Genomic DNA, 6,000 nt, shown 5'->3' with positions numbered 1-6,000 from the left:
ATGATAAAAAACAAGAATAGCCAATCATTATTTCTATTGTGCTCACCACAAATAAAAATGCATCTTGAAATCAGAAGAAAAACATTGCAAGAATGAACAGCTTAATCAGTCACTTAAACCCATGATCTGTAGACAATCTAGTGTTCTTTGCTGCAGGTTCTGAACTACTTGAGCTATCTTATACCACTATCACAACATAACTGTAGCAGACCTAATTTTGTGTGTGCCGGAACTTGAGGTAAATATATTACACCCAGTAGAGGCTTAATCCCTGTGTTGAAGTATTCACTAGATGTGGTGAGTTTCTTGGCTGTTAGACATAAAGGAATCTACTGATGGCAGCAGTGGCTGCATTGAGGAGAGTTCGGCCTCACCCAGGCCTGCTCTGACTCTGAGATCTACTGCTCTGTCGTGGAAGCTTCAATGGGGCGGGTGCCCTTTGGATGCTCATTGAGGCAGCTGCTGATCTATCTTGGCAGTAAGCAACCTGAACCATGGGCTTACATGGACCTGAAGTGAGGCATCCGTCCAACCATGTTTGACTTATGCTAGGTGTCTGAATGTCACAGGCGAGTGTCTCTTGAGCTCAGTGGTCAGTCCTTGCCCCCCACCTGTCAGCTGACACTTGTGTTCCTACATGGTGTGGCATGCATGACATGGTGCATACCACACAGTGCAGGAACATGCAGCAGGTGCTGTCACAGCTGTGGTCTGCTGTTAAGGCTCTCCTATGAGCCTAACACAGCCACCGCCCATCCACCTTCAAATTGGAATCCAGCGGGTCAGTGCACCACAGGCGTGGCGCTCCTCCTGTGGATGCAATTGTTGTGGTCCTACAGGAGGACCTGTAAACTTGTAATAAGTCCCTTACTGAGGTAAGGCCCATACACAATAACTGGAAATGTTCTAACCTTGAGACTCAGAAAACACATATGAGCCTACTCATGCCCTCCCCCCATCCTCTCTAGCCTCAGGAGTTTTGTGGGGCTCTTCCTCCTCTGGATGGAGATGCAGTTTTGTAATCTTTTGGGTTAGTCTGGTGACCATTGATTCCAAGAAAGGAGAACTTTATAAACAAAGTAAAAGAGAGCCTCAATAAGTGTGATGATCATATTGATCACCTGGAGCAATGTGTCTCATATGCAGAAGACTCTGCTGGAGACAATTTTCCCACAAAGAGACAATCCGTATTCATAATACAACAATATGTACGTACTCGGGGCCCTGAAAATTACTGTTCTGAATTAGGTGAAGTAGAATGTCTAGGGATAGTTAAACAGTATGTTTGACAGTTGTTTTTATGAAATGAGCAGACTGGTCATTGGGTCAGCTACCATTCGTGTCTAAATGACTATGTCCCACAACTCAACCACAATCCACAGATTGAGAATTCAATATAAGATATTTCAATGTAATCTAATTCAAGTACGTAAGCATTGTTTATTTACTCAGGGTCTTATTTAAAAACTGCATCTTGTCCATAGTTTAGTAGTACTGCAGTAGTACAACTAAAGTACTAGAAAATGCTATTCACAAACCTATGAGTGTACATTTCTGCCCTCAATATCTTTACAATGTGAAGAACTTTACACTCATAATGAAGGGGGATTTGGTGTAAAATGGAGCACACTATAGGTGGGGGTTAGGTTGGCCTAAGGAAGAGTTAAAGGAGGGTTCAAGAAGGAAATGCACCCATCCACACAAGAAAAAGCCCTTCCTAGTATCAAACTGCAATTATAAAGTTATTAAAGTAATAAAGGACCCAAAACTATAGTGAATGTACTCTAGCTGGTGCATAAGTAGAAATGTGAGTTATAAGTAATGACTTACAGTTATATCAAAGTGCTGCATAAGTGATCTTTTCAAAAGATAAGTATAAGGTTTGAACTTGTTAAGGTTGTGCAGTTTAAAGTGTGTTTGGCACAAATAAGATAGAAATACATGTGTAAGAGGTGCATAAATCATAACGTGAAAAGAAAACTATGAATGTAGAACCTTAAATGTTTGTGGAGCTTAATTTGAGTTTGTATAACAAACTTAAAGTTTTCCTAAATATAACTGATGTGTAACCTTTGTGTTTTTTGTGGAAAAAAAATATATACAAATATAAATATATATATGTATAAATACCACCTAAAGTAAATTGTTTACATTAATAATGTATTAAAATCACAAAAAGCTATGGGCCAGATGTAGGAGCCCAAATACCGGTTGGTAACGGCCGATTTCGGCCGTTACTGACCGGTATTTGGGTATTGTAATGTAGGGGCTAGAAAATGACAGAATCGGTATATTTACCGAATCGGTAAATTTGCCGATTCTGTAATTCAATATGTAGGTGGCACCGTTTACAGTGCCACAGGCCCATAGAAATTCGTTATTTACCACCCAATACTATAGGGTAGTAAATTACGAATTTCTGTGTACATGCACATCTGTGGCACACATACATGCCCTAAGGGCATGTATGTGTGTCCCATGGCACACAAGCCAGAAACAGGGGTGCAACAGGGTGTCAAAGTGACACCATATCCCCTTGGAAATTCGGTATTTTTACTGATTCGGTAATTACCGAATCGGTATTTGCTATTGAATCCTAAGGGCTTCAAGGCCCATAGGAATCAATGGCAAATACTGATTCGGTAATTACCGAATTGGTTATTACCGATTCGGTATTTTTACCGTTTTTTTTCCTACATAGCAATTATCCATTAGTAAATACCGAATCAGTAACATTCGGTATTTACCATTCGGTAATTTGCTATTACCTACATCTAGCCCTATGTGTATATTTAACTTCAAATAATGTAATTGTTTTTTTAACAAATTGTTCTATTTATTTTTGAATGTACTTGCTAACTTGTGTTGCTGGACTCACAAGAGCTCCTTTTTGACAGCAGTAACTTAAACTCATAAGTTTGAGTAACTTTACACTTGTCAATGGTGACTCCCCAAAAGTAGTAAATTACTCAAAAGTATAATAGTACACTTACACGTGTAAGTTACTCACAATTTTAAGTTACTACTGTGAATGAATGTTGTAAGCCAGTGGGTGGGGTGGAATTAAGACCTAGCATAGTTGTTGGATTCCTTATTCAATATGGATGCTGTAAAATAATCATCGCTACTAAGCCCGCAGAAATTCTGGGCCTTAACCCTTATTATTTTTACCTACTGGGCTCTCTTACAACCCATCCTGGTAGGTCCTTTGACAAACCTTGCTCATCATAGTGAAGGGAATTAAGGTTTTGGCTTTCCAACAAGGACCTTAAATTAGTAGCCAACTTACAAATTTGTAACTAGGTCCAAATACACCACCGTTAGGACCACACTATAAAGGTATAGGATAGCTTCCTTAAGAAGTGCAGCCGGGCTAAAATTATGCAAACAAGTAACTCTGCTACCTCTGTTCAGAACAGCAACAGTAAGACTTGCTTTTCTGAAAATAATCTATGACTATCCTTACTATACAGTAGAAATTTAGCTCAAGTATGCATAGTTTCTGTGGAAAGAACATTTGTAAATTCAAAAAGAGCCAGACAAATCAGAGTTTTAGTTAGGTATTGTATTAGCAAATGAGTAAATTAAGCCAATAATTCCATAAACTCAAGCATGAGTCTAAGAAATTGTCCAAGGCTTCACATCAGAGCACAGTCAAAAATAAACTTATGATTTAGTTCAGATAAAGGGGTTGTACAGTATATTTAAGTAAAACGTTCCTGCCACCAGCAAGGGCAGTAAAAAGTTCTCAAAGGTTCTCTTAGCATCTGCATAGTGTACAGTAAAAGGCAAGGGAAACAATTACGAGGTGAACTGGCAAGCCTGCCTGCTTGAGTACATGGGCAGAAGGGCAAAAGGGGGCAAAGGGGCAGTCAATAATGCAGCAGCAGTATCAGCAGCTCATCTCCCAAGGATGGCTCCACCATCAACTCTCAAAGGTAAAAGCCCACTCCTCCTTGAAGGAAAACATCCATATAGTTCCACAAGTTCGGAGGTGACATTGACTGTCACACAATTAACGTACATCATTATTAGATCATTTTCTGCTTACAAGATGCAAACGTGGCAATAGCGACATACTTTCCCATTGTTCATCGTGTGCACAAAAGGAAAGTCCATAAAGAGACATTCATTCAGCAAAGCTTCCCGTGTGCTTGTACAAATGTTCGAATCACACGGTAGTATCCATTTTGGAACTGTGAATTGTAACTCTCTCATAGGAATCCATAGGAAAGTACAAGAAAGTTACATGATGAGAGCAGGGCCGGCTCTAGGCTCATGGTGGCCCTGGGCAAGGAGCGTAGGTAGGGGGCCCGGAAGAGGTGGTCCGGGCGGGGCGGAGCGCACAGGCCAGTAAAGAGGGGAGGGGGTCAGGGTGTTCGGAAGTGGAACAGAGCCGGAGGCTGCCAAATCCCTGCCAGGGGCCACCACGCAAATGTGTATCCATCCTCAGAGGATTAATATATTAAGGATATATATTGGTGTGGTGGCCCCTGGGGTTTGGTGGCCCTGTGCAGGTGCACAGCTTGCACATGCCTAGAGCCGGCCCTGATGAGAGGTGAGCTAGAAAAGTATACAATTATCATGTAGAAGAATAAGGCTAAGGAATAAATTAAGTTAAGTGTTATTATCGAAAATTCAAAGTGCACATGTATTATACATGTTCTCAGATTTAATTAAGTGTAATATATTAATACATGATTCAAACAATTATTTGTCATTGATAATTTCATGAAATTGTTCAATATGAATTATGTCAGATTTCTGCATTTTGTAAGTTCATGCATGTTAATTGTCCATATACATTCTCACATAAAAATCATTTTAGTAAATCCAAGTTGTTATTGTTACAAAGATCTTAGGTACAATATTTCAACCCTCTACCTTGAAGTACATAAAAGTAACACTGACTTTTCAAAGTCAATTGCCCAATAAAAAGAGGGTAAAGGAATAGCTTTATTAGGCCATTAAACATTGTAATTATCATGAAAGTATGCACAATTAAGACTAGAGCTTATTAATACATCAGTAGTTTATCTCACATATTGATTTCTCATTAATTGCAAAATTGCAGAAAGTACATTTTGCAAGCCATTTATGTTGATATGTTTAAACTTAGACAAACTTGTATTGCTACAAATCAGTTTTACAGTGCTTGTACTACACCTTTTCGAATTTCTTCATTAGTGTTTCTTTAACGAGTTCAAGGCGCACATGCATTTTATATGTGAAATTTTGTTATCATGTTACATTTATATACCTTGCAAAGAATGATCAGCTTTCACACTGGATCACTTATTTATGAAGGCCTTGCGTCAGTTTTGCGCCTCCGGTGCGTCACTTTTTGTGACACACCAGTGGTGTAAAAAATGTGCCTCGTTGCGCCATATTTAAAAAGTAGTAGATGCGTCACTTTTTAAACCCCTGCGCCACATTATACCTGCGTCAGTTATAATATATGCAGAGGGGGCATTCCCCCGCAAAAAGCCTCGTAATAGTGACGCAGTGAAATCTATGAGATTTCACTGCGTCACTTTTAGGATGCTGTTGCGTCAAAATCGTGCGCCTGCCTCACAGCAGGCGTAAGACTGACGCAAGCCCTTTCACATGGGGCTTTCCCCATGTGAAAGGACGCATTGCTGGAGTTGCGTCACTTTTGTGACACACTCCAGCAATGCGTCACTTTTGCGCTTACAGATACGTCAGAAATACTGACGTATCTGTAACTCCTTGCGACATGATGCGTCATACATTAAATATGACGCATCAGGAATGTCGTAAGGAGTGCGCAGTGAAAAGTGACGCATCACTGTTTTCACGCAGCGATGCGTCACTTTTCATAAATGAGGCCCCATGCTTCTCCATCCTTGAATGTGGAGTTGCTGGTTCTGCATGGCCTCAGAAGCAGTGACAGTTCCTTCGCTATGGTGGAGGAGCATCGCCCCACTGAACAGAAGGAAAACTAAAAGGATAATACCTATTGTTATTATCATTTTAGTT

Source organism: Lissotriton vulgaris, chromosome 5, assembly GCF_964263255.1.
Source record: "Lissotriton vulgaris chromosome 5, aLisVul1.2, whole genome shotgun sequence".
NCBI lineage: Eukaryota > Metazoa > Chordata > Amphibia > Caudata > Salamandridae > Lissotriton > Lissotriton vulgaris.
The sequence above is the reverse complement of the archived record's forward strand: the minus strand, read 5'-3'. Positions refer to the sequence as shown.